This window comes from Asparagus officinalis, chromosome 3 (genome assembly GCF_001876935.1).
Source record: "Asparagus officinalis chromosome 3, Aspof.V1, whole genome shotgun sequence".
Classification (NCBI taxonomy): Eukaryota; Viridiplantae; Streptophyta; class Magnoliopsida; order Asparagales; family Asparagaceae; genus Asparagus; species Asparagus officinalis.
The window spans coordinates 30,459,472-30,470,112 of NC_033796.1; the positions used below are offsets into that span (position 1 = coordinate 30,459,472).

The window sequence follows — 10,641 nt, forward strand, 5'->3', positions numbered from 1 at the left end:
GAGAAAATTAGAAAATAAAGAAGCAAAAGTTAAAAAACATAAGAAAATACGAAAAGCAAGGAAGTTTGAAAAGCTCTTGGGCTGTTTGGAGGGGTGACAGAGGTATTACTCATTGACATAGTAAGTCTCGCGAAAGGTGGCGACGAACACTTCATGATTCAATGCCACTGAAAGTCATAGACCCCCAACTCCAGCTTTTGATGGTTGAGAGTTTGTAATTTACAATAAATCTTCTAAAATATCTATATTCACAAGCAATTAACTAACATAAAAATTTTTACCATTTTTTGAACTAACCACTTTAAATGTCAATAGTTCTCTAGTATTTTTAAACCATATATCAGTATAAATGAAATAAAATCTTAACAAGTTAATTTCTAAATGAAAGAAGTCCTTCCAAATAACAAAGAAAATGTTTCGGTAACTAATGTCCTCACTTGACCACTTCAAAGTACAAGATAATTTCAACTTTTCAATTTGATAGGAATTTGGACCTAGTACTCGACCAATGTAAATTAAGGACACCTAATTGCTTATCCTCACCATTCTTAGTCCTTCTAGTCAAGGCAATTATCACCAGGGAGTATAAAAGATTTTATGTGAGCAGCCACATGCACTGAACATGATTTTATAATCGAATCAAGATGAAAAATACATCTACATTAATGGAATAAAATTTCAATTATTTCATCAACTCCAGTACATCCTGATAATCAAATTTTGTATAAACGTTAGTGTCAAAATCCGTGGTTTTTAAATCACCTCTGACTGTGATTAATATCACAATTTGGGGGGTAACAAATTTTATACTATTAGGGGGTGAGCCAAGGGGAACTAGGGTGAATTAACTTCACCTCCTAAGTGTTCCCAAACAAGGTGAATGGAGGTGAATGGTTCCCCTAACTTCCCTTCACCCTCATTCCCCTCAATCCAAACAAGCCCTAAGGACCTGTTTGGATTTGTAGGGGGTGAAGGGAAGTTAAGGGAAACTGAGTGAAGGGAAGAGAAGGGAAGGGAAGGGAATTCCCTTCCCCTTGGTTACACCCCAATTTGGGGGTAACAATTTTTATACTATTAGGGGGTGAACCAAGGGGAACTATGGTGAATTAACTTCACCTCCTAAGTGTTCCCAAACAAAGTGAATGGAGGTGAATGGTTCTCCTAACATCCCTTCACTCTCATTCCCCTCAATCCAAACAAGCCCTAAAGGATGGAACCCCAAAGATAGTGACTAATGCACAATCACAAAGGTAAAATGCTTGAAACCCTAGATGAAAACTAACTTCCCCGCTAATTTAACATTGTAGATGTTAAGATCCTCTAAACCTCGTGTATTCAGAAATCGATGTGAAAATTAAATTCACTCACAAAACCTTTCAACCAAGTATTTCAAAATAAAGTTTGTATGACATCTAAAACCATGAAACTAATAGAATCTGAAGCTTTCAATAAATGCAATATTCACAACCATGTGTAACTACAGAAAATGTAAATAATTCCACATTGGCTAGTTCCACATTGGAAGCATCTGGTTTCCTTTACAATCATGATATATTTCCCTGGTCATAAGCTTTTGTATGGGTTTTCCTTGAGTTCTTTTTGGCTATTTAATACGTGAGAGAAACATCTTTGATATAAACATTCATGATGGTCAATGCTTGGCAATTATATGAGAACAATGAAACCACGACCATCAAACATGTACTCACACGGGATAATTCCACATGCTGCCTACTTATTTTCTTTGGGATAATAGAAAGTAGTATAATCAGTACTCATAGAAGGCTAGCATTTCTTAGTCTTTTCTGTTTTTTTAAGCTCTGTGGACGACTTCTGAGGTGTTAAGACGAAATTATATGCAAAACAAATAACACGTGATACATCTTGATTATGTTTTGTAGTTAGATGCAGTATCTCTCTCTCTCTCTCTCTCTCTCTCTCTCTCTCTCTCTCATAATAACCCTTTCCTTGGAAGAGTGAAATCAACATTCTCATCCTGGCTTTACTAAACTGAACTAGAGATGTACAACGTTCTCTAAAATTATGACGCTCTCCTTGCAAGAGTGAAACAACACTCTGACCATCCATCCCTGCATCAAAGGTTTCAATCTCCCTCCGTCCCTCCTTATATATGTTAATAATGAGTATGCTTGGTACCAAATACCAGCTCACAAAATTTGGTGCTGGGTAGTGATGTGACCACTTTACATCCACCCATTTGATGAGTGAGCAAATAAGTGGGGACTGTTTTCAAGTGGAATGAGAATTAGTCATTTCACTACCACGCACCAAGTTTCTGCTTGGTACCAAGTATGTCCATTATGCTCTCGCGCACACAGATAAACACACATATTTTTACTCATAGAGATTAATGAGTATCATTGTATACGAGGGAATCCCCTCGTATGATATATGATACCCATTAATCATTATATATATATATATATATATATACTCTCTCTCTCTCTCTCTCTCTCTCTCCTCTCTCTCGCTCTCTCTCTCTCTCTCTCTCATAATAACCCTTTTTTTGGAAGAGTGAAATCAACATTCTCATCCTGGCTTTACTAAACTGAACTAGAGATGTACAACGTTCTCTAAAATTATGACGATCGAGTAAATTGATTGCATATAATGTAGTCTTGGAGACGCTCTCTTAGATTTAATCTAAGGTGTGATCTTTGTGTGTGGGGAAAAGTGTTTCTAAGGTGATACCTTAGACTAAATCTAAGAAAGTGCCTCCAAAACTTTATTATGTGCAGTCAGTTTACTCGATTCAATTCATTTTGATTTATATGCCTTAGATTGTATGCAAAAAAAAAAAAAGGCATAATGCATTAAGTGGTTTTAAAATAATGGTGTTATGATAATATAACTACCGAGACGCTGAAAAATATGTGTTACGCATCATGATTTTTATTTTGTAGATGTTTTAAACATTTAAATCATAATAAATGGAGCTGATTATTTATTGGAATAGTCTAATCCTAGGATCAAGAGACGTGTTTCCTTTGATTGGATATAAGGTGTCACATTAGGAATACTTTTTCCTATGCGCATGCATGTGATCGTGTTTGTGTGTATACAGTGTTCTCTATGTATAATAACCCTCTCGTAGCAATAGGGAAACAACACTCGCACCCTCCATTGAAGGGTTCAATACTTTGTTGAGATCTTGATGTTTACGTCCACATATTCTTTCCATGAAATAGTTTGCTTATTCAGTTATGTACTCACTACTCAAAAGTATCTTTACATGCAAGAACATGATGGGATCACCTCTTATATGATGCAATAAATTAACAGTGTTTTGGCACCGTCTCTCACACCATGCACAACACATGCTCAAAATGGATGTTTATTGTTGGCAAAAATGATAAATGAAATTATGGAGACATGCAGGAACTGGTATCTTTGTCTTAATTGAGTTTTTTTTTTCATTTTTAATTGTTCTTTTCTCTGAAATTAATAATTCTGCTTTTTTGTGATAGATTTTCAGTTGCAAGATTATTGGACTTTTGCCACATTGGCTGTTCGAGGGTTGTGATTGTGCTCATATGAAATGCATGTTGGAATATCATTAGGCTACATAGTAATGCACGACATAATGAGCCGTTATAGGTGCACATTGTCTTGCCATAGCATAACTTATTTAAGTTTGCAAGATTGGAATTGTTGGAAACTTGTGTTTGACCTATTTTTTTCGGGAAACACTGTTTTTCTACGAACCTAGATGCTGTTAATTTATAAAAATTGCAATCTTGAATAGCAATTAGGATGCAGGTGCAGCGAGAAACTTGGGTCTTTTTGTACTAACGGACTTCTGAAGGATGTGGTCTAGTTAACTCTGAATGCTTGTGTTCGATGCTAGTTGAATCTACCCATCTTATTTATTTGCTAACATGAATAGTTTGAAGTTGAGTTGGACTAGCATTCTGTTTTATGTGTGTGTGTCTCAAGATTACATTGTCAGGACCAAATGACGTTAACATGTGTAAATTGTGCATAAATAGGAAGGTACATAATCATATGCAATACCAAAGTTAATGAGCATGCAAGTACTATCTATAAATGGATTTTAATATACCAGTAATTGAAACTGAAAATATAAACATTAACCAAGACTCTGATTTTTATGGTATGGTTATAAAAAATTGCATAATCTAGCAGTTATTTAAACATTAAAGAAAATTATTAATTATCTACAAAAACTATGATTATCTCTTGCATGCATAAGCTTATGCATTGAGAGCTACTAGAACTTACGATTTTTTTTCAACTTTTTTTTTCTTCACTTGAATGGAAATGGTATTCTAAGCGTAACTGAACAGCAACTTTTTGAGATTTGGCGTTCACAAAATAGTCCAATATCTAATAAGTTTGTCATATAATTTGCGTGCATCAAATATTCATCCTATCCACACATATAAAAACAATAAAATCTTGAAACAAACAACAAGACTCCTTTTTTATGGTAAAAAACATAACTTTATATTTTAGATACGACATATATCTTCATAGAATCATATATTACCAAAAAAATATTTTTTAGGAGAAAAAACAATTAAATCGAAGTGACTAGGGTTTTATACCTTTCAAATGGGGTCGATTGAACGATTCAAGTGTGAGAGAGAAGGCAGATCAAACACAAGTAAACCAAAAAAGTTAAAATACACCAATTGTATGGCCGGATTTTTTGTGTAATAGAAGAAACAGATAGCATATCAACATAACTTTAGGGTTTCTGATGAAAACCCACAAAATTTCCTTTTTTCGATTCAACTTTTTAGGGGATTTGATATAGGGTTTGGAACATAGAGAGATCTCCAATACAGGCGGGATTTGGGGGAGGGAGTGTGAGATATAATGAGAGAGATGAAGAGGTTGTAGCTTTTATCGATTCCTATGATTTAGGCTATGTTTGGCAAAACTAGCTGAAAGCTGCGAGATTATAGCTGAAAGCTGTTAAGCTAGCTGAAAGCTGTGAAATTATAGCTGAAAACTGATAGCTGTGTAGCTAGCTGATTGACTAGAGCGGTTTGGCAAAAATAGCTGTACAACTAGCTTAAATATGTTAAATAACTAAAAAGGACATGCAATATTATTGATATAAAATTAGAATTATATATTAGGGACAAAAACGAAAGAAAAAAAATTAGCAGCTCCTTCCCCAAAGACAAACGCTACTTAGATAGCTTTCCAAAAGCTACTTGCAAAAGACACAATCTCCAAAATAATCTTCTCCTATTTTTGGTCACCCAAAAGACACAATCTCCAAAATAATCTTCTCCTATTTTTGGTCACCAAACAGCTCTACTAGCTTATTGATCAAGTCAATAAGACACAAGCTCTTAGATCTAGCTTATTGATCAAGTCAATAAGACACAAGCTCTTAGATAAGACACTTTTTTTTGTTGCCAAACAGTGCCTTAACAGACACAGATAAGTCTTTACTTAGGGGCTGTAAAGTTTTTTATGGAAGAAAATGGAAGACTTACTATAATTTATTAATTTCTCTACTACTTTGGTACACTTACAAAAGAGTAACGACCATTTTCAAGTAAGCCCCCAATCAGTATCAAAGTAGTACACAAAAGTTGGTATGCTTACAATTTTCCTAAAAAAATTATGATGCTCATGTCGCTTTTTTCTATAGTAGTTTCCTTTTCTCTATTTTTCCTTATAACTAGTATTTAGACCCGTGCAAAGCACGGTTTTTAAGTTATATTCTGCAAATATTGAATATGTTAAAAAAAATATTATGCTATAAATAATTTTAATATTTTGCTATAAATCATAAATTAAGTATAAGTTCGAAGCAATATTTTATTTAATACTAAACAAATATTTTTCAGTATTTGGTTTATAAATAAATAGAATTTAACCTAAGATATGTTTGATTCGGTAGTTTATTAATTTGATAAATATTTCATAGAAAATTTAACAAAATGTAGTTCATTAACTGTTTGATTTGGTAGTCCTACTAATTGAACTTATTGCAAATAATTTTTATGTAAATATTATTTTACAAATGACACCCATTATACACATATAAATAGGTAAGAGTGGGGTTTTAGGGCTGGGGTATTCTCTTTTTGTCCGCCGCCTCCTTCAGATCTGAGCTTTCTTTCACTCTCATCCTTCAAAACCGACTCCAATTGATCAAGGGATTGAATCTCGTCGGCTACTCCTCCATCAAATCTCGCCGTCGACTCCGCCCTCGAAGCTCGTCGTCGTCTCCTCCCTCGAATCTCGTCGTCGTTCACGGTTTTAGGTAAAGATTTCTTTTTTTTTTCAGATTTGTTGATTTAACCTTTAAAGATTGATAATTTCATTCTTTAATGCTCTCACTTTTATCATCTTTCAGCTTTCATGCGATAGATCTTGAAGACAAAAGGTAGGTCGTCCAGATTCAGAGTTTTGTCACCAAGGTCTGATCTTTTAGTCTGCTACCTGTCTCATGGGAAATTTTTAGTTTGTTTGTTACTTATGAGTAATTATTTATTTTTGTTTGATTGTAGTTTTCTTTATTTTTACTAAACTGAAAAGATACTAATTTTTTTTTAGCTTTTATTGCATACATATAATATATATATAAACTTATTTACTGTTTTTTAGCTTTTATTGCATGTTATCTGTTTATGAAGGTATATTTGCTTAGCATTCATTGACACGAAGACATGCAAATGCGAGACTTTTAGCCTCTTACCGGTCTCTTGAAATATTATGAGGATTTATTTATTTTTGTCTTTGATTATAGTTTTGTTTATTTTTACTTAACTGGAAAGATGCTAACTTTTTTCATATTTTATTGCATATATATAAAATTATTAGCTGTTTTTTTAGCTTTTATTACATGTTAACTGATTCTGGTGGTATATTTGCATAGTATTCTTTTTATTAGCTGTTTTTTTAGCTTTTATTACATGTTAACTGATTCTGGTGGTATATTTGCATAGTATTCTTTGATAAGTAGACATGCAAATGCGAGATTACATGTTAACTGATTCTGGTGGTATATTTGCATAGTATTCTTTGATAAGTAGACATGCAAATGCGAAACTTATTCTGAAACCGTTGCTTTCTGGTACCTTGATTTTGAAATTAGGGGTAATGTAGTTTTTTCAAGATAATTTGTGCATAATGCACTTTTTCCTTGAATTTTTGATTAGATTTCTGTGTATTCAAATATATCAAAGTTTATATATGTTGAATTTTGAGGTGATTTTTGTTATATAGATTTGAAGCAGTTTTCATTATTCAGAATTTGTTCTATATATTAAATGTAAATTTCATTAATTCTGACTCATTTAAATTTTGTATTCTTATTTCCCTTCGACTATCTAGTAATTTACTTATTTCGGTTTTATTGTAAGCCACAATCATATCTTGCTCTAATTTCACTCAAATATACTCAAACTGGGAAAAAAATGTTACATCTAAATGTTATGACATGCAATTTAGTTAATATGTTGTCGAGCATCCGTGATAAAACATGAACTGTTTTTTTTATTTTTTTTGTTTTTGGTTTGTTCTATTTTGTATTGTTTTGTTCTTTATAGTGGCCTTTGATTTGTAATAATTGAGTGTATGGATTTATTGTATATTGTTGCAAGTTATGTTTTTTTGTTTAGGCATTAAAGGCTTCCTCAATGAATGTTTGCTATCCAATCTATCACAGATGAATTGTTTAATTTAGGTTTGTTTCTGACAGAATTTTTTTTTGAAATGAATGAAAAATGTTTTTTTGGCCCGAGGAGCAATTTTGGTGTTATCTGGGAAACATGTTTGTTTTTAGTGGGAAAAACAAAGTGTTGGGGGCTGTAATGGGAAACACCCCATATTATTGGGGATTTTTTTGGGTGAAATTTACCCATTATTTAATGAACATGGGCAATTTTATTGTAGGTTTCTTGATTTTAGTTTTACGCTAGTGTTAATAGATTAGGTTTATGCTTATTATGATGTTTGGTATTGTTAATAGATTAGTTTTATACTTGATAAATATGCCTTCTCAGTTCTCATACCTCAACTCCAAATTTTAGGGATCATGATCTAACTTTAAGTGCATCAGATATTTCTATCACATTGTTATGATTGCTGTCTTTCATCTCCTGTTACTATCTATAAATGAAGTAATTATTGATGTTTATTTTCTGCGGCTTTGTTAATTAGGTTTCTTATTAATTGTTATTGGAATTTTCTTCGCAGATATGTAATGTCTGCTCATGCTGCGGTCCAAGTGAAAAAGACCATACCATGGCTGGGCGGGTGATATTTTGTGGTTTGAACTATGCTGGGCTTTCTTTCTTTCTAAATTGGGTTAATTGCAAAAAGACCCATTGCCGTATCCCTGTTTTGAACTCACCATCAATCCAAGTTTTGTTGTTAAATCTAAAATTTGACCTGACACTTTATGCGTTTATCATTTCTCATATGCTTGTTTGTGTGTCCATATGTTGTGCTCGCTTGTGAGGGCTTGCATTTGCATGCGTTCATATGTATTTGTGCTTGTGTGTCTCCCTAGGTTGTGGTTCATGATATCTTCTTATGTTATCCATATTGGTCTTTTGGTATATACTCTTGCATATAGTCTAAAAGAAATATGATAAACTTTGCCAAATCTTTTTAATCAGTAGAATTACTTTAGATTTGTCCATGCTGTGCTTTTGCCTTATAGTCATTCACTTGAGAAAAATCTATGCTAACTTTTTTCAGCTTTTATTGCATATATATAAACTTATTAGCTGTTTTTTTAGCTTTTATTACGTGTTAACTGATTCTGGTGGTATATTTGCATAGTATTCTTTGATAAGTAGACTTGCAAATGCGAGACTTATTCTGAAACCGTTGCTTTCTGGTACCTTGATTTTGAAATTAGGGCTAATGTAGTTTTTTCAAGATAATTTGTGCATAATGCACTTTTTCCTTGAATTATTGATTAGATTTCTGTGTATTCAAATCTATCAAAGTTTATATATGTTGAATTTTGAGGTAATTTTTGTTGTATAGATTTGAAGCAGTTTTCATTATTCAGAATTTGTTCTATATATTAAATGTAAATTTCATTAATTCTGAATTATTTAAATTTTGTATTCTTATTTCCCTTTGACTATCTGGAAATTTACTTATTTCGGTTTTAATGTAAGCCACAATCATATCTTGCTCTAATTTTACTCAAATATACTCAAACTGGGAAGAAATGTTACATCTAAATGTTATGACATGCAGTTTAGCTAATATGTTGTCGAGCATCCGTGATAAAACATGAACTTTTTTTTGTTTTTTTTTTTTGGTTTGTTTTGTTTTGTATTGTTTTGTTGTTTATAGTGGCCTTTGATTTGTAATAATTGAGTGTATGGATTTATTGTATATTGTTGCAAGTTATGTTTTTTTGTTTAGGCATTAAAGGCTTCCTCAATGAATGTTTGCTATGCAATCTATCACAGATGAATTGTTTAATGAAGGTTTGTTTCTGACAAATTTTTTTTGAAATGAATGAAAAGGGTTTTTTTTGGCCTGAGGAGCAATTTTGGTGTTATCTGGGAAACATGTTTGTTTTTAGTGGGAAAAACAAAGTGTTGGGGGCTGTAATGGGAAACACCCCATATTATTGGGGATTTTTTTGGGTGAAATTTACCCATTATTTAATGAACATGGGCAATTTTATTATAGGTTTCTTGATTTTAGTTCTACGCTAGTGTTAATAGATTAGATTTATGCTTATTATGATTATTGGTAGTGTTAATAGATTAGTTTTATACTTGATACTTGATAAATATGTCTTCTCAGTTCTCATACCTCAACTCCAAATTTGAGGGATCATGATCTAACTTAAGTGCCTCAGATATTTCTATCACATTGTTATGATTGCTGACTTTCATCTCCTGTTACTATCTATAAAATGAAGTAATTATTGATGTTTCTTTTCTACAGCTTCGTTAATTAGGTTTCTTATTAATTGTTATTGGAATTTTCTTCGCAGATATGTAATGCCTGCTCATGCTGCGGTCCAAGTGAAAAAGACAATACCATGGCTGGGCGGGTGATATTTTGTAGTTTGAACTATGCTGGGCATTATTTCTTTCTAAATTGAGCTAATTGCAAAAAGACCCATTGCCGTATCCCTGTTTTGAACTCACCATCAATCCAAGTTTGGTTGTTAAATCTACAATTTGACCTGACACATTATGCGTTTATCATTTCTCATATGACAAACTGTGCCAAATCTTTTTAATTAGTAGATTTACTTTAGATTTGTCCATGTTGTGCTTTTGCCTTATAGTGGTTCACTTGAGAAAAATCTAGAAAGAATATAATGCACGTGGTTCACATCTTCAAGCAATGTAAACCATTTTATCCTCTTTTTCATAATAATGATATTAGTAGTAGATATAATGCAAATAATGATGTTCATGTATGTTAATAAATAAACAAAAAGAAGTATGAACTATATAAGTACAAATGTCAACATAATTAGAGTTTCTACTCATAAGTCACACATATTAGTAATATAGATTACAAATAGAAACATCATTGGTTGTTATCTCCCAAGGTTCTTTTTTCGTTGAGTAGGTTTTGATCCTTTTAAAGTCACGATTCTAGTTGGCAAGATTCATATCAGTCTAGTGCATCATTCTCTTT

At 32.4% G+C, this 10,641-nt stretch overlaps 1 protein-coding gene and 1 long non-coding RNA gene across 4 annotated transcripts in view; both read left to right on the plus strand.

The window, feature by feature from the left end:
* The window catches only part of LOC109833629, a 6,299-nt gene extending 2,399 nt beyond the window's left edge, over positions 1 to 3,900 (plus strand). The window contains exon 2 of the long non-coding RNA XR_002245284.1: positions 3,489 to 3,900. This is a non-coding gene — a long non-coding RNA (uncharacterized LOC109833629). The remainder of the gene's footprint in view (positions 1 to 3,488) is intronic.
* The window catches only part of LOC109833625, an 86,448-nt gene that overhangs the window by 11,619 nt on the left and 64,188 nt on the right, over positions 1 to 10,641 (plus strand). The gene's annotated exons all lie outside the window — the stretch shown is intronic.